At 40.7% G+C, this 23,770-nt stretch overlaps 1 protein-coding gene across 5 annotated transcripts in view; it reads right to left on the bottom strand.

Moving 5' to 3' along the window:
• The window catches only part of LINGO2 (leucine rich repeat and Ig domain containing 2), a 2,394,831-nt gene that overhangs the window by 577,534 nt on the left and 1,793,527 nt on the right, over positions 1 to 23,770 (bottom strand). The window lies entirely within an intron of this gene.

The following is a 23,770-nucleotide window of genomic DNA, read 5'->3' as shown; positions in this document are numbered from 1 at the left end:
TGCCAAGCTCTGCATCCTGTCACCCCCTCCTCTGCCAGGCTCTGTAACTTGTCCCCCCTCTGGTGGTCCAGTGGTAGGCCAGGACAAGAGGGATCTGTCCCTGCTGACTAACAATTTTTCATACACCCCCCCCCCCATGTAAAACATGGTCTAAGTCACAAAAACCCACATAAAGTCACCAGAGAAGCACTGCAAACACATAAAACAGAACCCCATACACTACCCCAGTGATCTCCGACCCCCCCACTGCCATAAAAATATAAATCACACCTTTAAAATTCAGCCTCCAGACCATCATCACCTGGCCGCCTGGCATAAGAAAACCTAGTCGTCCTTCACAGAGGCAGCTTAAGTCATCTTGGGGATGGGTTAGGGACTCATGGAAAGGAGGACCCATGCCCATAAGCCCCTGTAATCACTGCATTGATAATGAAACATGTGCACTCCCCTATACACCCCCAAAACCCTTTTGTACTGGCATATAAGTGGCTCCTGCAGCCATAAGGGCTATTGAGGTGGTAGATAAGTGGGTCTAGGGGATTCTAGAGGTGGTTTGGGGCGCTCACCATGACCTATAAGGGAGCTGTAGTGAGGAGAAGCCATGGCACCCTTTTTCTGAAGTTCACAGAAGTGCCCTGTAAGGTACCCCACTATTTAGGTGGTATGTCTGGGTGTTCAGTCCATCACTTTGCAGATCCCTCCCACGTCCAACAGGACTTGTTCTAGGCATTTTGGACTTTGACAAAAAGTTAGACGAAAATGTGGTATGAAGATGGACAATTTAGCGACTTGGATGATCCGATCTGCAGGATGTATAATTAGACAATTTTCGAAAGTAAAAAAACTTTTGGACGTATTTCTCGAAAATGTGTCCTAGGCTGTTTTTTACTTTGGACGACTTGTGAGTTGGATGTAAACGGACTTAGATGGCCCTTTCGATTATGCCCCTCCACGCTCACATATCATATAAGGGGCAATTATATGTTATATGCTTACATTTATGAGGTATTCTAGGGAGTTACATGTATAAATGCTAGGATGGCACCTAATTCTGTTCTGCAAATTACTGCTCAACTTACATAGCACATGTTTGCATGGGGGCATAATAACATAAGCATTGTTATAGTAGGACAGACCATCATGTCTAGTATCCTTTTTCTAACAGGGGTCAATCCAGGTTACAAGTGCCTGGCAAGATTCAAAAAGAGTAAAACAGATTTTATGCTGCTTATCCCAGAAATAATAAACAGTGAATTTTCCCAAGTCCATCTTAATAATGGCTTATGGACCTTACTTTTAGGAAAATAGCCAAACCTCTTTTTTTAAAAAAAAAAACAACAACCCTGCTAAGCTAACTACTTTCACCACATTCTCTGTTTTCTGGTAACAAATTCTAGAGTTTAATTACAGGGGCAGAGCATGGGTGCCCACTGAAGTGTAAGAACAAGTGCCTAATTTTTAAGTGTGTTGATTAACTAGTAACACTAGTATTTAATAACCAAACCTAGGTACCTGGGTTCATATAGAAAAAGGTGATATTGCATACCTTCTAGGAACTTAATTGAATGTGTCAGTTCTAGAATTTTCACCAAGAGAGTAATTCTGTAAAGAGGAGGCCTAGGCTAGGAAATCTCTGTGCTTGTATTAATAGATGATCTATTTTTGCTTGTAACACATTGTTTTAATTCAAAAAGGCCTATAAAATCCCCTTATGGGGTAGGTGTTAAACTGTTGTACACACATAAACCCCCCCAAAAAACAAAACAAAACAAAAAAAAACCTCAAACAAGCCTGAATAACACATGAAGATTAACATAGACATCAACCTACAAACCTGTTATTTTTATATGCTAAACATATCTGGGTGCTAAATAGAGTAAATCCATAGGAAGATGTCTCCGTGTTCCAGAGCACGTATGCCACAGAAAAAAATGACACAATGTTTGGTCAAATCCTTGGGCACATGATATTGATGGAATCACCAAATGGAGGCTGGAAAAAGAACAAAGCATTCAGGAAGGAGCATAGGGAGTGATGAAGAAACAGAAGTAAAGCAACAACCTTTGCAAAGAGCCTTGGGTTTGAATTTTAAATGTAATCCTAAACTGAACATGAAGCCAGTGGTTTTGGAAAAGTAATAGAGAAACAGAATCATATTTTCAGACAGTGTTTTTGGACAAATTGAAAATGCATAAGTAGAGCTTTGGTAAGTCCAGCATACACAGCATTAGAGTAATCAAGACAAAATATTACACGTGCATAGAGACGGAATAATTGGACCAGTTCATCAAGATAAGAGCAGACCACAAGGAACTGTCTTAACACAAAGAAACAATGTTTCAATGTTGCAACTCTATTTACTTAAGCCTAACTAAGAAAAACCTCCACAGACTTCAGCGGATTCAGAATGCCGCAGCCAAGCTCATCTTCGCTAAAAGTAAATTTGACCATGTTTCCCTGCTCCTGGTTAAGCTTCACTGGCTTCCGATAATTGCCAGGGTCCACTACAAATGCGCCTGTTTAGCTTTCAAAATCCTACACGGTATCCTCCCTCCCTTCATCCCTCTTTCTTGGAATTCCTCAAACCCTAATACCACCAGATCCTCCCACAAATTAAAACTATCCTTCCCCTCGCTAAAAGGCATTTCCCACACAGGAAAGCTAGGGACCTCCCTCCCCCTCAAAATCACTGAGCTCTGGAACAACCTTACCTCCCCTCTTCGGAACTTGAGCTCTCTCCAAGTTTTCCGCAAACATCTGAAAACCTGGCTTTTCTCAAAAATGTAAACCTCTCTCCAACCTAGGTATCAAAAACTCTTATATCTGGCATCCCAAAAACTCTTATATCTGGCATCCCAAGTCCTCTACTTATTCTTCACACTTCTACCTCTAACCCTCTAACTGTTGTAGTTCTTTCCTATTTCATCTACTGTAAACCGCGCCGAGCTCTACGAACGTGGAGATGATGCGATATACAAACCTAAGGATTAGATTAGATTAGATGTTTCATGGTGTGCAAGACCTGGGAGTCAAAATGAAGTTGCTGGCTGATTATAACCCTGAAGTATTTAAAAGGCTCAACAACAGTAATTGGAAGCCTTGTAGTTGAGGAGCAAATGAAGGTCAGAGCAGCCCACTTAGGATTCAGAAAGAAGCAATTTTGGCTGAGTAAAGGATAAGCCAGTGTGTACATAACCAGTGAGCCACAGCATTAAGACAACATTGCAATGGACAAGATCTAGACTGAGAAGGTCAGAGCAACCAGTAGGATATGATCTGTATAATAACAGAGGGTGTTGCCTAGTTTCTGGAGACTCAAGATAATGTTAAAGAAAAGAGGTGCAAAAACAAACTTTGTGGGAGCCCACAAGGCAGCTTATGAGTAGAGGAAGATGACGACATCAATTGGAAAGCAAAAGAATGTTCAGTCAAAAGTGAAATGACTCTTGATATACTTGCCCAGTAGGTCTGGTGAGTAAAAGATCATGAAACGAGGAAAAAGAAGAGATCAAAGATGGGAAGGGACTATCTAAAAGAAGACGCTGCTAGCTTAAAGATGAAACATTTGGGCATGATTTATTCACTAGTGAAAACATTGCTTTAAGAATACTGATATCTTTGCAGATCTCAAAACTTCTAAATTTGTGCTCTTATGTTTGTATAACATAAGTGTGCACTTCTAACAGCAACTTAAGGTTAGGAAGCCCCTAGCAAAAGAACTTCTCCCAGCCAACCCTTCACTCCTCTTAACAATCATTCCCAAAAGCAAAAACAGTATTGATCTTTTAGAATTTCTAAAATGTTAAAAAAGGAGTACCGTATTTTCATGCATATAAAGCGCGCGCTATGCAAGATTTTACAAACACGGAATAACCATGTGTGTTATATCCATGAGCACGTTATACTTTTTTTTTTTTACATTGCCACTCTGTCGCTAGAGAAGGGAAGAGGCAGCCACGTCAGCCAACCAGGCAGGCAGCCTTGCGCGCCGCTCTGCTGCTACGGAGGCAGCTGGAGACAGCGAGTCCTGCTTCCCACACAAACATCATCTTCCCCGCGGGCCGGACACAAGCAGCAGCCTTTGGAACCGGAAGCCGCTGAGAGTCCCGGCATGGCGGCCCTGACAAGAGAGTTAGCAGCTACGGTAAGGCAACAGTGGCAGCAGTGGCTAGTTCCAGCCTCCCGCTCTCCTCCCTCCCTTCCCCCATGGCAGCGCTGGGCGGCACATTCGGGCTTCAGCCGCTTCTCTGACTCCCTTCGCCTCAGCCCCCGCAGCAGGCAGGACATGGAGGAACAGGCCTGTCAAGCTGCGCTGGAGGAACTAAAATAAGGTACAGGGGAGAGGAACGCGGTATACGCGTGTGCGCGCTATAAGAAAATTTTTTTACATAAATGCTTTGTTCCCGCGCGCTATACCCATGTGTGCGTTTTTGCATTATATGTGTGAAAATACGGTACATGGCACCAGATCTAATCAGCACAGCCAGGACACAAGAGATCCAAGCAAATAGCTGGCAAGGAGAAGCATTTTTTATATGATGTCTACTGTATGTTGAATTTGGACATTTTGCCCAAAACATCTAAAAATAAAAATAAAAAAGTCTAGCTCACTACCATAATCAAACCAGAAAAAATGTCTAAATTTCTGGTTCAGTTATGGCTTTGAGATGGACATGTTGAGGCTGAACACCATTTTTTAAAAAACAACCCCCCCCAAAGAAAAGAATAAAACATTCTAGGGAAAAATGTAGAAAAACAAGGGATATCAGTCTGGTAGCATTCCTACTTACTAGTCACTCAGAGATCACTGCAATACAGAGGGGCAGCCTAGTTCGTTGGTCACAAATTTTAGAATTTTGTTGGTAAAAACAAATTCAAATTTTGTCAGAAAAATCCATTGGTCAGAACTCAATTATGCTGGGAAAGAGACTGGAAATGAATTGGCTTTCTGATGGGGAGGTGAGGTTCGTAGGTCATATCCATATTCACACATGCAGTTCCAAAGCACTGGAGTGTACAAAATCCCATGCAGTTGTGGCCAATCATAGATTGGCAAAACTGAATACATTGTAGAAAAAAGGCTGCAAGAGCACAAGAAAACACCACAAGCTATGCAACACGGAAAAATCAGCCGTAGCCTTTCATGCCAAGGCAACTGGTCACATGATTAGATTTGAGGATATAAAAATCTTGGAGAAAGGAGACAGTTGCTGGCAGAGAATAATCAAAGAGGCAATAGAGATAGCAAATCAACCCAATAACTTCAATGGAAATGAAGGGATCTCCGCAAACAAATCATGGAAATCTTTCATCCAAAACAAATTTGGCACAAAAAGGACAGGGGCTGATGACAAACGCCTTCTTCCTTCCTCTCAAAGTTTTAGGATATGATCTCAAAAAAATCTCCTTACCCCTAGTCAGAATGGTGCCAATTAGTTTTCAGTCTCTTTTCCACACAAATTTAAAGTTGTAACCAACATATTTTCTTGCCAAAATTCAAATTTGTTGACCAACAGACTTTCCTGCCTCAGTTACCTCAAGTCCCGGCCAATCAGGTTCAAGGACCTACTATATATAACAAAAAATTGCAGGCCTCAGAGCACAACCTGAAGAAAGACACAGAATGATGGCTGAAATGTCAGTTCTACCTACCCAAATGCAGGGAGTCCCAGAAAACTGCAACAATTCTGTTTTGCAGGTAACATTGACACTAGCTAAAAGGAGAAAAATGCATAACATTTGGCACTTGCACCACTGCACTCCTGTAATACTTATTCCACATATCTATTTCAATAAAGTACTTAAGAGTCTTATAATAATGTTGGCAAATACTTGGCCACAGCTTTATTTATTTCAACAAAATTCAAATTCAAATCCATTATCACCTTTCTTCCTAGGCAGCCCCATGACCTATCTGCTCTGTGTTACCAAATCACAGTAAATCATATACAATTCCAAGTACATGTATCCCAAATGCAAAATCAGCAGTGTTGCCCGGCCTCACAGCTATCAGTGGTGGTATTGGACACAATATACAACCTCAACATATCTCTTACACCCCTCCCCAAACTACTGGCCGCCTGGAAGGACCCCCTCCTATTTTCTGTGCAGCTGTGAATGCCCTCTACCCCAACCTCCCCCTCCCTACATCACAATACAGAATCACAACTACTCTTTACTCTCACAATGGATCCACAACTGAAAAAAACCACACCAAAAATCCATGCTCACCCACTGACACCTACACCATTATGTACATATATGTACCTACACAAATTATGTACATATATATTGGGGTGGGAAGGTAGGGCAAATTAAAACCACTGAATCAAGCTCCCTCCTAAACCCCAGATTCACCAGCTCTCCCAATAGCACACCACCTTCCGAATAAGACCTCTACACAAAACATCTTCTCTACATCCACAAGGTCTCCCACCTACATCCAACCAATCAGTGACTCTCCCAAGCCACCCAGTCCGTCTACCCTTCCCTAGCAACAAATCCCCAACACTACAATCCCACCAATCCCTACCTTTATCACACACACAACCCAAAAATCTACATAATCCAAATCATTATACCTTCTTCCCCCCCCCCGACCCCTTCAATACATTCTATACGAAGTGTATTCAGCCGTTATTAGCCCACTGATTATTGTCAGTGCGCTTCCCTTCCAAGAGGAATGTGGAAAATATAAGCATTAGAAAAATAGATTTTATACAGGAAAAAAAACAACAACAAAGCAAAAGAAAAAGGCAGGGGAAGAAAGGGGGTAGGGAGGGGAGAAGAAAAAAGGAAACAAGAGACAAGGAAAAGCATTTCATCTGTGTACCAACTTTTTCCCCTCCAATCATGGTTTGTTACAAGGAAGCATTGCTAGCTTAATGGGCCATAAGAGATTTTCTAGCCTGAAGTGGCTTGATTGAATAATCAAATTCCAAGGCCTAATGGAAATAATAAACATTCTAGAGCCTAACCTTGAAAAAAAAGATAGAAAGAATTAAAAAAAAAATCCACTTAACGTTTTTATTGGAGAGAGTTTTTCATCAAATGCATAATGAGATGGCAAGCATGCATGAATAATTATTTTTACTTACTGTTCCCATTAAAGAAAAGATGAATCATTTCTTTCAGTCAGAAAAGAAATTCTTCCCTTGTCATTAACATTAAATTAGTGGTTCATTTTCCATATCAAGATTCACATTCAAACATGGCTTCTAATGGCAAGAAAGATATGTTGCCCATAATATAAAATTATGTACATATATATTGTTGCTTTTGGCTTGTGAATTTGCAAGAGCCTACAGCAGAAAATGCGAGGTGTTTAATACAATTTCAAGTCACCATAATTATCCATCTTTAACCCTGATATTGCCAAGGTGTTTGTTTCATGCATGATCAAATAAGCTTTAGATGTTATTGCAGTAACATTTTAAAACCCAAATAATTTATCCAAGCTGTCAAATAAGGGGCATGTACCCTTACTTGTCCCTTATTGGCAGTTTGACCTCTAGCAGCAAGACTAGTTTGAAGGGTCCAGTGGCACCAACATGAATCCACACACTAATGGGGAAGGAGATTCAGAGTACTGCTTCTGCCACCACCCCACCCCCAATTTGAAACAGGGAAAACCCTGGTAGGTTTATGTTTGTTTGTTTTTTTCACACCACTACATTTGAACTATTTTAACATTATCTTTTACTTAGCGAACTCCTCTTCCTCTTATTGCCATCTCTATCCTTCCTGAATAGACTACAACCAGGTACAGCAATATCCCATTCATAAGACTCATTGAACCATGTCTCAGTAATGGCCACAATGCCAAAGTCCATGCTTACCATTCAACCTTCCACCAATATTTATTTATTTAGATTTATATCCTGTCCCCCCAAAGAGCTCAGAACAGGATATAGTTTACATTCACAGTGTTTCAATACAGAGTTTACATACAGTGTGTTGCAATATATCTTCATATAGGATTACTTGCTGATGGTGGTGAAGGGCTAAGGGAGTGACTAGGCAAAACAATAGGTTTTTACTGCTTTTCTAAAGTTAAGAAGTCCTTTAAAAGCTCTGATATGAGGAGGTAGGCTGTTCCAGAGGTTTAGTAAGAAATGGGAATAGAATAATTTCCAGGCTCTCTGAATTGGAAGGAGTGGCTTGATGGTGTATGTAGGCATATTTCATCTTGGGAGCGTAACATTCTCTTTGGGGTATAGAAAGAAAATTTGTCTAAGAAGTATTTGGGTGCCATGTAGTAGAGGGATTTATATGCCAACATGGGGCCTTTGAAAATGGGCCGATATCAGTGCTGGAGAGACTGGGTCATGGGCTTGTATGTTTTCAGTAGTCTTACTGCTACATTTTGAACTTGCTGTAGTCGTTTGGTGTTTTTTGCTGTAAGACCATTTAATAAAGCGTTGCAGTAATCCAGGTGTGTAAGGACAAAAGCATAGAGCAGGGTAAAGTCTTGTTCCGTGAAGTAGTTTCTTATCTTTCGGAGCTGGCAGAGGTAGTAGAAGGATGAAGAGACTACTTGTGAGATGTGTTTAGAGAGTGATAGGTTTGAGTCGAGAGTAATTCCTAGGCTCCGTACTTCATCTTTTGTCATCAAGGTAGTTGATTCCCAGGTTAGGGAAGGGCTGGTGTAGGAGCATTTTTCTTTCCTAATCCATAGTAGTACAGTTTTGGAGGTGTTCAGTTGAAGTTTGTTCGAGGTCTTCCAATGTTTAATTTCGGATAAGCAGTTGTGTAGTGTTGTAGTCTGGGTGTCACATCACAATTTTCTCCTAGTGGTAGGTATAATTGAATGTCGTCAGTGAAGGAGTGGATTTTGATTTAATATTTTTGGCTATGTCAAGTATTGTTTTTTGATACAGAAATTGAAAAGAAGAGGGGATAATAGGGCCCCCTGTGGTACTCCATATTTAATTTGTTTCAGTTTGGATAGATTAATACTGGCTCAGAAAGGATTGGAACCAGTGTAGTGCTGTATCACGGATACTAATTTTTTGTGAGGCGAGTGAGGAGGATAGAGTGATCGATGGTATCAAAATCTGCACTCAGGTCGAACCAGACAAGTAGGATGTCAATTCCATTGTTCAGCAGTTGCCAGCAGATATCTATGATGTTGAGTAAGACAGTTTCAGTGCTGTGGTGTTTTCTGAAGCCTGACTGGAATGTGGAAAGGGCCTCCCATTTGTTGATGAATGTTTATAGCTGAGTTGGTGCTGCCTTTTCCAGTATCTTAGATACGTAGGACTGGTTGTTGTCAGGCCTGAAGTTGGTTGGTGTGTTTGGGTCAAGAGATGGGCTTTTTTTAGGATCGGCCTTATTGCTGATTTCCAACTTTCAGGCACTTCTCCTGTTTGTAGCGAGGTGTTGATGAGTGGAAAGACATTTATTTATTTAAAAACTTGTACCCCGCTTAAACCTAAGTGGTTCACATACACAGTCACAATAACAATACAAAAATAAATAACATTCACCTACAATTCTTCAAAAGCAAATACATAATACAAAAGAATTCAAGAAAAAGCCTCTGTAAATAAAGTTGTTTTTAACACGCTCTTAAATTTCTGAAAATCAGAAAGCACTCTAAGTGGTCATGTCAAATTATTCCATAAAAGCACTCCTGCCACAGAGACCACTGAAGGAGTTTATGACTGACATTAGGAGATGCAATGGGCAGGGGTCCAAGATGGAGTTTGAGAGACAGATTGTCTCTGCAATTCTACTAAGTTCTTTGTGGGAGATGGTATTGAAGCTGATTAGGAGTTCTGTTATTGCTGGTGGTGTTTTGGTGGCGAGGGGGGGTGTCATGTAAGGTTGAGGAGCGTGTTAGGTGGAGAAGTCGAGGTTGGAGTGTATTTTATCAATTTTGTCTGCGAAAAAGGTAGTGTCTCACTGGCCAGGTTGATGTTTAGGAATTGATTGTTTCCTTGGGATGAGGTGAAAAATCTCTTTGTCAGCATAAATAGGTTTCACGGGTATCCAACCTCAGCACTCACCCAGTCAGGGAAAACCTGACTGGGTTACAGCTCTTGAGGAACAATGCTAGACACCTCCATTTAGATGGTCCGATTGTGTTTTGTAAAGTTTTGCTTTGGTCATTTTCTCTCCTTTTCTGAGATCATGTCTCTTGTTATATTTACCACTATGCTAATGTTTATTTATGTCATTATTTAGACTGTCTTCTCAATAAAGCCCAGAGGAGGTTATCAAAATATACATAGTTGGGTTGACAAAATAATCAAAACAAAATTACAAAAGCAAGCATAATTGATAAATAAATCAAGTAAAGGTCATAAAACAGAAAATAAATAAAGCCCCCATAACTCATCAGTAAACTGAAAATAAAAAGGGAGCTTATTCCAAGAAAACACAATAGAACGGGAATATGCATAGGAATGTGACCATTCAAGGTGAAAAGATCTGGCAAAAAGCAGGTAAACAAATCTCTCCCTTGAGAACGCAAAGGCTAATCAGGGATCATTTTACTAAGGGCTCCTTTTACAAAGCCGCACTAGCGGTTTTATCACATGTACCGGATTAGCATGCGCTAGCCGGAAATCTACCGCCTGCTCAAAATAAGGCGGTAGCGGCAAGTGCGTGCGGCAAGTTAGCACGTGCTTTTCCAGCATTAAGGCCCTAGCGCGCCTTTGTAAAAGGGGCCCTAAGTTGCACTAATGAATTTAGCATGTACTAATTAGTACAAAAAAAAAGGAGTGGAGGAAACCTAAAACAAACATTAAATTTAAACCTTTCCACCAAAATTTACTCTACTCAGGTCCCTTCACTCAGTCTTCCAAAATCTTCTCACTATTCCTTCCCTAAAACACATAAATACTTTGCAATCCAATAATTTCCCTCGCTCTGGAACTCTATACCAAATTATTTACGTGAAGAAACAACACAAAACCATTTTAAATCAAAACTAAAAACATTTCTGTTTGCTGATGCTTTTGGCCTATAACTGTTCTTATAAGAACAATACGATGCACATTCCCCTCCTCTCGTCTTTCCCTTTTATGTTCCTTTTCTCTCTGTATTGTAATTCATTCCTCCCTTCCTTTCATTCCTGTTATGTTCCTTTTCTCTCTGTATTGTAGTTCATTCCTCCCTTCCTTTCTGTGGACATACGTCTCCTCTGTTTGTTTCATGTATTAATTTACCCTAGTAATGTTTTACCCATTAATTTAATTATTTTATTTTAATTTTAATGTACCTTACATATTGATGTACACCGCCCAGAAGTCTGAGTAGGCGGTATAATTTTTTTTTTATAAACTTGAAAATACTGCCAGAGCAAGGAAGAAGGAAGAGCTTGTATAGCTACACAATCCCAATATCCTGATGAAGTGGTCATAGACCATGAAATGCTGGCCACCACAGGGGGGCTGTGTTATGTATTACAAAACAAACTAAAAACATTTTTGGGGAGGGGATTGCAAGAGCATATAGGTTAGGCACAAGGGTGTTACACTATTTCATAAAGAGTACTGAAGGTATTTTTATGCCTGTGATGTGTGTATGGTACAGCCATTGTTGCTGGCACTCCATAATCTGAGGCCTTTTCCTTCTCTGCTATGAGAGAGTGTTCACAGTGATTATTTAGAGTATTTTGGTGGAGAGGCTAATAAATTAGTATGCACTGAGTGCCATGCAGCCTATAGCTATACAATGGCATGATATAACACTACTGAATATATACATACTTGATCTTGTTTTATCCTCACAATTTTCCTGATATAGAGTCTGCCCAGCACTGGCTTTGCTTCTCAATTACTGTTTGGCTCCATGTGTCCCTTACAAGATTCCTTTGAGTTTATGCCATATATTTTTGAATTCCATTATTATTTTCATCTCAACCACCTCCCGCAGAAAGACATTCCAGGCACTTCCTGATGTTATTCCTGTGTCAACCCCCTGCAATCTAAATTCACATCCTTATAGGTCCTTATAGTTTGTTCATAAAATTGATACATCACAGCGTCACAGTTGAGCCAATAGGCAAAATTGAGAACTCTGTTGGTGATGATGTATGTTTCTGGGCAGAACTCACCAACAGAGTTCTCAATTTTGCCTATTGGCTCAACTGTGACGCTGTGATGTATCAATTTTATGAACAAACTACAAGGAGCTAAAAGTGATGTATTTGTGACTCCTGAGGCAGGCTTTTGTAGCCAAAACATGGATCGTGTTGGGTCTTTTCAATTGTGAATAAAACATCACTTTTATTTCAACTACGTCAGGTGCACTGTGTTTGGTGGATCAATATGTTCCATTCCTGGCTTATTCCCACTTTGGGCTCCTTGTACGAAGGTACGCTAGCGTTTTTTAGCAAAATTGAGAACTCTGTTGGTGATGTGTGATGATGTATGTTTCTGGGCAGAACTCACCAACAGAGATCTCAATTTTGCCTACTGGCTAAACTGCAACTCTGTGATATATCAATTTTCTGAACATCCTATAATAATAATAATAATAATAATAATTTATTTCTTATATACCGCTATACCGTGAAGTTCGAAGTGGTTTACATTAAAGATACATTAACAGTACATGGGATAGAAACGGTTTACAATAAAGATACATTTAGTCAGTACATGGGATGCAAGTGGTTTACATTAAAGATTCATTTTGTCAGTACATGGGATACAAGTGGGTTACAATACAAGTGGTTTACTATCAAGGTGCATTTTGTCAGTGTAAGGGATACAGGTGGGTTACCATAAAGATACATTTAGTCAGTACATGGGTTACAATAAAGATACGTTTTGTCAGTACATGGGGTGCAGGTGGGTTACAATAAAGATACATTATGTCAGTACATGAGATTCAAGGTGGAAAGTATAATTAGTTTCGGGCCTTGGAATTAGGGGGCGAGGTGGAAGGGTCATGGCGAGGAAGAGTTGGGTATAGGAATTTAGAATTTGTTAAATAGTTGAGTTATAAGGACCTAAAAGTGATATATTTGTGACCCTTGAAGTAGGCTGTTTTGTAGTTGAAACATGAACCGTGTCGGGTCCTTTCAACTGCGAATAAAACGTCACTTTTATTTCAACTACTTTGTCAAGTGCACTGTGTTTTGTGGATCAACATGTTCTGTTCCTGGCTTTTTCCCCATGTTGTTTTTTCCTGCAAGAAGCTACTTTGGCAGTTTTTTTCTGCACGAGGCTTTTGCTGATGGTTTGATTTTAGACAGCGTGCTGGACTACTGCAAGGCAGCACACTAGAATATTTGTTCTGTATATGTCTGAAATGCATTGTTTTGGGGCTCCTTTTACAAAGGTGCGCTAAGCGTTTTAGCGTGTGCTAACCATGCACTAAACGCTAACACGTGAATGTTAGTCTATGGGTGCATTAGCGGTTAGCACGCGCATATATTTAGCATGCGCTAAAACGCATAGGGCACCTTAATAAAACAGGGGGTTAATGTATATTTTTATTATGTATATTTAACTGTACTCTGCTCTGGATAAGGGTGGATTACAAATGATAATATGCTAAAACTAAAATAAACTAATCTGTGCACATAACTACCATTTTGCATGAGAAACTCATCTTCATCAATGTTTTGTCAGTCAAGTTAAAATACATGCTCTATTTGCGTAGTAATAAATGCATATATTTCTTTGCTACATTTGGGCTATTACATACGATGCAATAAATAATTACACTTAAGGAAGAGTGAATAATTCATAACAGCACTGAAGTTTTCTGTCTTAATGGCTATGTATGCTGTATATTAGAATCAATATTTTGGCAGGCATACAGAGATTTGGACTACAACACTGTTTATCAAATGAGAAATATAAACTGTCTTGCAGTCAGATACACAATACATTTCCCTGGACTTTGGCTAATCATATTCTATTTTTATCATGATTTTATTATCCTGGACTCACAGGAAAGTTTCTTCAGCAGTTCATCTCCTTCTTGACTGATCATTATTATTACATCTCAGTTAATAGGCCAGTCTCTAAAAAGTATCTGCTTCATTGTGGAGTGCCTTAGTCTTCTGATCCTATTAGCTCTTCTTATTCTATCCTCGGGGACTAGTGCCCACTTCTTTGTTGGAGGTTGTATGATTACACATCTTCACCAACCCTACCTGTCTCGATTTTTCTCAGTTAAATAAACCACTCTGATGTAGTACATGAAAGGTGGTATAACAAATGTACTAGGGGCAGAGCAACAAGAGTACGGGTGTGGTGGGGGATCCTCTCTATCTCTCTTTGTCTAACTCTCTGTGACACGAATGTGAAACGTATGGTATGAAAGAATTATTAATATTGAATGACACTGCCTAGGATCCATGATAGCTGTTACAGGGAAACACAAGTATTATGAAAACAGCAAGGCCAGTAATTTTCAGCATCTGCTGATAAACTGCCTATTATGAGAGCAGGTCATTGTCAGCACACGAGCAAAGCCAGGAATTTTCAGCACCTGATGATAGGTGCTTGACAGAAACACACTCTCACCGCATGAGATAAGCACGCGTTTGTATATCCAATCTGGCTAAAGGGGGTAGGGGAAAAAGTATCCAATCCTTAAAGAGGGGCTGGGTATACAACCCACGAGCTACCCCACGAGCTAAGCTAGATGTTTTCAAGACATGCTGATTGGGGATTACATTCTCAACATGAGATAAGCACGCATTTGTATATACAATCTGGAAAAAGGGGGTGGGGAAAAAGTACAATTTAAGGGGGGAAAGTTACCTGTAAGGAAGGGACATTTCCACTGCTGATACGCTGTGTGATGACATTTTGATTAAGCCTCTCGTTCGTGGTCCCCCGACAGAGTGATGATGTAATAACCGGTAATGTATTAATTCAAACTCTGTACTTAATCAATGATTATGGCTAGAAATATTGTATATATGTAATAAAACTTAATTTGTATACTATTTTGATTTCCTGGCATTCTGTCCAGTGCGGAAAGTGACTGAAGGTATTTGGTAAGCCTTTTTAAATAGTAATACATTAATTGGCGTAGTCGGCAGGATTTCTCTACAGAAAACCTGAGCGCTCTTGTGATACAGGAATGTTCAGGAAGAGAGAGAAATCCTCAAAAGAACCTACAGAGGTGCCCAACTGGACCGAGGCACCGTATAATTTAATAGCACAAGAACTAGCCAATAATCATGGATTAGCAGAGTCATGGGAAAAGGTTCTGGGAAGTGCAGAACCAATTGATCTTGTACAAGTTTAGAAAAATGCCCCGATAAATCGGGTGATGTAGTTTAGAAAAATGCCCCGATAAATCGGGTGATGTAGTTTAGAAAAATGCCCCGATAAATCGGGTGATGTAGTTTAGAAAAATGCCCCGATAAATCGGGTGATGTAGTTTAGAAAAAATGCCCCGATAAATCGGGTGATGTAGTTTAGAAAAATGCCCCGATAAATCGGGTGATGTAGTTGCTCTGGGTTCTGGGAAGTGCAGAACCAATTGATCTTGTACAAGTTTAGAAAAAAAAAATTGCCCCGATAAATCGGGTGATGTAGTTTAGAGAAATAAAAATGCCCCGATAAATCGGGTGATGTAGTTGCTCTGGGTTCTGGGAAGGGCAGAACCACTTGATCTTGTACAAGCTTTAGAAAAATGCCCCGATAAATCGGGTGATGTAGTTTAGAAAAAAAAAATATGCCCCGATAAATCGGGTGATGTAGTTTAGAAAAAAAAAATGCCCCGATAAATCGGGTGATGTAGTTTAGAAAAAATGCCCCGATAAATCGGGTGATGTAGTTGCTTTGGCTCGAAAGAGCTGGGTATTAACTTCTGCATACCGTATGGTGCACATGCGGTAGAGAGGCGTTGTCTTATGCTGGAATGTAGTGGTAAACTTTGAAGAGATAAGTTAGATAAGAACATAAAAACATAAGAACATAAGCAGTGCCTCCGCTGGGTCAGACCACAGGTCCATCTTGCCCAGCAGTCCGCTCCCGCGGTGGCCCGAACAGGTCACGGCCTGTCTGAGACACCAGAAGGGGCCCCCTTGCCACTTTGGTTTCCCATTGAGTTTTATCTTCCCATCGAAGTCCTAACCCTCCGGTCTTGCACATGCACGACCTGGTCGGATTTCTATACTTATTACTTGGTTTGCTTTCTATACCTGTGTTACATCCCAGCACCTCTCTCAGTATCCCACGATCCCCCTATCCCTCAGGAATCCGTCCAATCCCTGTTTGAATCCCTGTACCGTACTCTGCCTGATCACTTCCTCCGGTAGCGCATTCCAAGTGTCCACGACCCTTTGGGTGAAGAAAAACTTCCTTGCATTTGTTCTGAACCTATCTCCCTTCAGTTTCTCCGAATGCCCCCTCGTGCCTGTTGACCCCTTCAGCCTGAAGAATCTGTCCCTATCCACCCTCTCTATGCCCCTCATGATCTTGAAGGTCTCTATCATATCTCCCCTGAGCCTCCTTTTTTCCAGAGAGAAGAGCCCCAGCCTATCCAACCTCTCGGCATATGGGCAGTGTTCCAGCCCTCTTACCAGTTTCGTTGCTCTCCTTTGGACTCTCTCAAGCACTGCCATGTCCTTCTTGAGGTACGGCGACCAATATTGAACGCAGTATTCCAGATGTGGACGCACCATAGCTCTATACAATGGCATGATGACTTCCCGCGTCCTGGTTGTTATGCCCCTCTTTATGATGCCCAGCATTCTGTTGGCTTTTTTCGAGGCTGCTGCGCACTGTGCAGATGGCTTCAGTGATGCATCTACCAGCACACCCAAGTCTCTCTCAAGACTGCTGTCTCCCAATAATGCCCCCCCCAATTTGTATTTGAACAGCGGGTTCTTTTTACCTATATGCATGACCTTGCATTTTTCCACGTTAAAGCGCATTTGCCATTTGTTTGCCCAGTCTTCCAGCTTGTCCAGGTCCCTTTGCAGGTCCTCACACTCCTCCCTAGACCTAACTCTGCCGCACAGTTTGGTATCGTCTGCAAATTTTATAACCTCGCACTTTGCCTCTTTTTCCAGGTCATTGATAAATATGTTGAAGAGTAACGGCCCCAGCACCGATCCCTGTGGCACACCGCTCGTGACTCCCCGCCAGTCAGAGTATTGTCCCTTTACTCCGACCCTCTGCAGTCTACCCGACAACCAGTGCTCGATCCATCTGTGCACATCCCCTCCCACCCCGTGGTTCCATAGTTTCCTAAGCAGTCTTTCATGTGGCACCTTGTCGAAAGCCTTTTGAAAATCAAGGTAAATGATGTCTATAGGTTCCCCATTGTCCACCCGACTGCTTATTCCCTCAAAGAAGTGCAGAAGGTTCGTTAAGCATGACCTTCCCTTACAGAATCCATGCTGGCTTGTTCTCAGTAGGCCATATCTCTCGATATGCTCGCAAATACCATCCTTGATCATAGCTTCCACCATCTTCCCTATAATTGAAGTCAGGCTAACCGGCCTGTAGTTTCCGGGGTCACCCCTCGATCCCTTCTTGAAGATAGGTGTGACATTCGCCAATTTCCAGTCCTCTGGTACCTCTCCAGTTTTCAAGGATAGGTTGCAAACATGCTGGATTGTGCCCGCTATTTCTTGTCTTAGTTCTTTCAGAACCCTTGGGTGGATCCCGTCTGGGCCCGGCGATTTGCCGCATTTTAACCTGTCTATCTGCTTGAGGACATCCTCCTTACTTACCTCTATGTGTTCTAATTTTTCAGCCTGTTCCCCACTCATGAGCTCCTCTGAGTCTGGTATATTAGATGTGTCTTCTCTCGTGAAAACCGACGAGAAGAACGTGTTCAACCTCTCAGCTACCTCTTTATCCTCCTTGATCACTCCCTTCCTATCCCCATCGTCCAACAGCCCCACCTCCTCTCTCGCTGGTCGCTTCCCCTTTACGTAACTGAAGAATGCCTTGAAGTTTTTCGCCTCCCTGGCCAGCCCCTCTTCATATTTCCCTTTTGCTTTTCTAACCTCTCGGTGGCATTCCTTTTGGCATTCCATTTGGCACTATCAAAAGATAGCTGAGGAATCTGCAGTTCATATTGCTGCCACAAAATATAAGAAAAGGCGCGGTCGAGTAAATAGGATGTTGGAGTAAAAGTTCCTTTGTTTGAAAGAGCGAACTGCAAAGAGAGGGATTTTCACCCCCACCTTTTTCCTCCTTCGATGCTATCATGTGAGCTTGACGGCGGGCTTTTTGAGTTTCTCCTTTGTTCACTATCAGGCAGAGGGGAGGGGGAAGGGGGAGGAAAAAAGAAGAGAGACAGCATGGGGTCTGTCTGCAATTCTACGAATGTTGCAAAAACAGATATCGATATTTAAAATATGCTTAAATATTAACAAATTATGGATTTAAATGTAGGAACTTGTAATGAAATTAATAATGTAAGCAAGGAACCAAAGGGTTTATGAATAAAACTTTACCAACCTTATGCTAATTGGAGTTCCGATCAGCCAATATAAGGTACTTGAAGTTAATTGGAAGTTGTTTTGCTGTTCAGGAAACAAAGTTGCGTATGTTGATTTAAGTTTGAAAGAGTTTCTGCAGGGTAGATCTATGCTGTTAAGAACAATGGAGGTAATTTAGGAGCTGTTTGCCTGATATAGCCTGAATTTTTTTTTTTTTCTCTTCCCTTGTTTCTTTATCAGAAGGGATTGAAAAGTGATATTTATGGTTAAAAACAGGGAGATAATCTGTAGAACGAACGTACAAGAATGTGGAAGAAAGCTTTGTGAGACGTGTTAAGGAAGGATGTGCCTTTTGTTGTAGTGACAAGCTCAGCACTATTTGTAGACTGGCCGCAGACTTTTCAGCAGCTGGATTGATACACAGACAAATTGTCTGAAATAAGGTTTCCGGTTTGTTTGGGGAACGTACCGAAACAAAATGAAAAAGGGTAGGAATACATTTGTGTAATTATTAAAACAGACAGTCAGAAAGGCATATATTTAAGAAACAAAACAAATTATAATGAAAAAGAAGGAGAGAAGCAGCCCTGCCGGACTCCTATCACTTTCCTGTGGACTCAATTTTGGAGATGCAGGATAAGGGAAAGAAGTCAGACTCTAAATTCAGCTTGAGGTACAGATAGAGCAAGATAGTAAATTACATGAGTTTGACATATTGACATACAAACTAAGAAAGGGCAGTTGGATTTATTAATTGACCATATGAAAAAGAAGGGATGGGAAATAAATCCAACAAAAATACAAGGACCGGCAACGTCGGTAAAATTTTTAGGAATTCAGTGGAATAGAGGATATGGGGAAATCATTGAGAAAGCAAAACGAAAAATATTAGATTTTCCCACTCCAAAGAATATACAAGGTAACTAGTAAAAAATATGAGTTTATGTGGGGAGAAGAACAACAGGTTGCTTTTGAAAATGCTAAACAAGCCATACAGACCGCTGTAGATTTGTGGCCCATGAGAGAGGGGAAAGTGGAATTCTATTAATCAAATGCATGCTAATTGGTCATTATGGCAAAAACAAAGTGGGAAACGGGTACCCTTAGGAAACAGGAAATTCCCGGAAGCAGGTGAAAAATATATTCCCTTCGAAAAACAACTTTTAGCATGTTATTGGGCGTTGGCTGAGACCGAACAGATTACCTTAGGTCATACAGTACTATTGCGACCACAAATTCCAATTATGCAATGGGTAATGTCTGATCCCAAGTCAAATAGAGTAGGATATGCTCAGGAACAAAGTATTATTAAATGGAAATGGTACATTTCTCAAAGAGCTAAAATAGGTGAGCATGGGGTAGCTACTTTGCACGAAAAAATAGCTAATATTCCTAACGGAGAGCTGGAAATCATAAAGCCAGTATATGCTCATGAATCCCCAGTGAAATGGGGAGTGGGATATCTTTTTACTGACTCCTGGTCGGTCGCTAATGGTCTTGCTACATGGTTAATGGGGTGGAAGTCCCATAATTGGTTAACTGTGGGGTAAAGAATTGTGGCTAGACATAGAAAAAATTGTACAGGAGACAATAGTGTCAGTATTTCATGTAGATGCACATATGCCTGTTGATTCAATGGAACGATTGTTTAATTCCCAAGCAGATACTGCAGCTACCATTTCTGTAACAACTACTAATGAAATTCCTAAGGTGGAAGAATAGTTGGAAAGTACAGCCATTTGGGCACATCAGAAAAGTGGACATCTTGGAGAAAAAGCTACTTACAGGTGGGCTCAGGAACGAGGGATTCCTTTGATCTAACATATGATCGGAAAATGTCCGGTGTGTCAACATATCAAGAACGGGAAGTACCACATAAGGTAATGGGGCACGGGGCGATTTGCCAGCCCAGATTTGGCAAATGGATTTCATAGGACCGTTACCCGAAAGTCGTAAATGTAAATATATGTGTACTGCTGTAGATTATTATTAGCATTCCCTTGTGCTTCTGCGTCACAATGGAGCACTCTAAGGACTTTAGACATGATTATTCAGTATTATGGTATGCCCTTACAAATATCACATTTTACGGGAGGGCAGATAAAAGAATATGCTAAGGAAAATAATATTGAATGGGTATATCACATGCCCTATTATCCCCAGGCAGCGGGATTAATTGAATGGATGAATGGACTTTTGAAAGAGGCCCTTAAAAAACTAACTACAGATGACAAATATGGGCAGTGGAGGGATAATGTAACCCCCAATTTGACGATTGGGAAACTGTCCATAGCCAAAATCTGGATTAGCAATCCTAAAGGACCTCCGGAACCAGCGGAGGTGATTGCAATCGGGAAAGATAAGGCTCTCCTTGTAATGAAACCGGGAGTGGAAAAATGGGAATATGTCCCTCAGGAGAAATGTTATTTGAGAGAGTAATAATGTTTTCTGAAACTTGCAGATATACGTGTGCCTTGGAATCCTTGGAATATGGTATGGGGTAAGAGGCGCTGCCCCCGGGCGACGTATTACAATTAAAGAAGGGGTCGTTACGTCATGGAGATGGAAGCATTCTTCAATGAATCGGAAGCAAGATAACTTCACTTGCAGCGCTAACTCCAGATGTATCATTGCAAATGTGACAACAAGAGACCATACATGGATTACAGAAATTAAAAGCAATGAACACACTAGAAATGAGCAGATATGGAGGACCGTGTTTAATAAACAATTTCAAGCACCAGAAGTACAATGTAATGATACTCATGTGTAAATATGTAGTGTTACCCCTCATACTAGGGGAACCTCAGAAGCAATTTTTCTGGGCACCTAAATTTAATTTTAACATTTTGTGACTCCACATTGCAAGGGCGAATTTGTAAATTACAATCAATAATATATGATGTGTGTGAATGGACTATATTATTGAAATAGCACCACGCGTAATATGTGTGGTGACTAATGAGCCAATAATACCAAAAAATGATAGTACCCTTTGCAGGATGCTTACACAATATGTCAACACTTCTTTGGCAGAATCAAACTTATGTTTGAACACCTGATATAAGATTCTGGGAGAACAACTTTTCCGTTCCAAATTGGGATTTAAAGTTGGGAAAGTTAAAAGCTATAATACTAGGATCCCGTATGATAAATCAGTCCATAAGGAATTTGAACAAAAGCATCACCAGATTAGTAATTATACTAACCATAATAGTACTTGTTCTGTCCTTGTGGAATTGTTATGTGGTTTATGGACTATGCTATAAATCAACACGGCCCACGATGGTATCCTATGGCAGTATCACTCAATAAGGACCGAATGTGACACGAATGTGAAACGTATGGTATGAAAGAATTATTAATATTGAATGACACTGCCTAGGATCCATGATAGCTGTTACAGGGAAACACAAGTATTATGAAAACAGCAAGGCCAGTAATTTTCAGCATCTGCTGATAAACTGCCTATTATGAGAGCAGGTCATTGTCAGCACACGAGCAAAGCCAGGAATTTTCAGCACCTGATGATAGGTGCTTGACAGAAACACACTCTCACCGCATGAGATAAGCACGCGTTTGTATATCCAATCTGGCTAAAGGGGGTAGGGGAAAAAGTATCCAATCCTTAAAGAGGGGCTGGGTATACAACCCACGAGCTACCCCACGAGCTAAGCTAGATGTTTTCAAGACATGCTGATTGGGGATTACATTCTCAACATGAGATAAGCACGCGTTTGTATATCCAATCTGGAAAAAGGGGGTGGGGGAAAAGTACAATTTAAGGGGGGAAAGTTACCTGTAAGGAAGGGACATTTCCACTGCTGATACGCTGTGTGATGACATTTTGATTAAGCCTCTCGTTCGTGGTCCCCCGACAAAGTGATGATGTAATAACCGGTAATGTATTAATTCAAACTCTGTACTTAATCAATGATTATGGCTAGAAATATTGTATATATGTAATAAAACTTAATTTGTATACTATTTTGATTTCCTGGCATTCTGTCCAGTGCGGAAAGTGACTGAAGGTATTTGGTAAGCCTTTTTAAATAGTAATACACTCTCACACTCATTCGAGCAATTTCTGGGCTAGCTGATGGGGGGGAGTGAATGCGGTATGCATGGAGTGTGTATGTTGTTTTTTTTCTGTTCTTTTTCAGGATCAGGGATTATGTAAGGGGGGATTATTTGTTTGATTTGCCTGTATTTTGTATATTGAAAACTGGCTGAGCAGATGGCCATGACCCACCTGGACATTACATCTGGGAGTCAATTTGCAGCTGGATTGATTTTCTATTCTTTGTATCTGCATTATTGATTTGGAATGTTGCACTGTTATTGCTTATGGTTGTGTTGTGGTTGTATTGCTTGACCCAATATATTATTTAAAAAATAATAATAATAAAACTAAGGGCTCTTTTTACAAAGGCACACTAGCGGTTTAACGCGCGCTAAACCACCGGACATGCTAGCAGCTACCGCCTCCTTTTGAGCAGGTGGTCGTTTTTGGCCAGCGTGGGGGTTAGCGAGTGATGAAAAGTCACGCGCGTTAACCCCGCTAGCGCGGCTTTGTAAAAGGACCTCTAAATAAATAAATAAAATATGTGTTTCACACACAGTTGCTTCTTGGCTAGACACCTGCTTCCGGATTCTATCTATGGTGACTAAAGTTGTGTAAGCAAATAAGCATGCATTTCCAATTTGCACATGCAACTTAATTGATTAATAAGCTAATCAGTATGAATTATTGGCTCCTATTGACCAATTATTAGTATTACCTGGCCTTAATTGGAATTTTCACACAGAGGATCTGATTCTGTAACTGACGCTTGCCATGGCAGGCTTCTAGAAAACCAGTGCCTGCTGCATGTCAATCACAGAATCATGGCTATCAAGGACCATAAGTGCAGGAAAAGTAGGCCAGGGTTTGACAGACCTACATTTCTGGTATCTAGGGTTCTTGCAGAATTGCAGTCAATGGTGCCTAGTGATTCTGAAGTCCGGTGCCACCCCTAAACAAGCCAATGTCTTAATTTCAGTGTCACTAGGTGCTGCTAGGCACCATGGACCCAGTCACTGGTCCCTGAGGGTGTCTAGTGACATCTAATTTTTTAAATGAGTTTTTAATTGGTTTGTAATAGTAGACCAATTATCATCAACAAGAGGTTCAAACAAGTGGGAGTAGAAAAAAAGCACAATGGAGTGTAGTGATGTAATCAACTCAACTACAGCTCTTTATTAAAAATTCTTCATAAAGGACTCAACACAATTTGTGTTTCGACTAACAAGCCTTCATCAGGAGTCCAAATCTATAAGACATATTAATAAACATTATCAAAAGATACAATAATTAATTTAAATAATACCCATTAATAAAATGTTTATAAA

The sequence above is a fragment of the Geotrypetes seraphini genome, chromosome 1 (genome assembly GCF_902459505.1).
Source record: "Geotrypetes seraphini chromosome 1, aGeoSer1.1, whole genome shotgun sequence".
Taxonomy (NCBI): domain Eukaryota; kingdom Metazoa; phylum Chordata; class Amphibia; order Gymnophiona; family Dermophiidae; genus Geotrypetes; species Geotrypetes seraphini.
The sequence above is the reverse complement of the archived record's forward strand: the minus strand, read 5'-3'. Positions and strand labels throughout refer to the sequence as shown.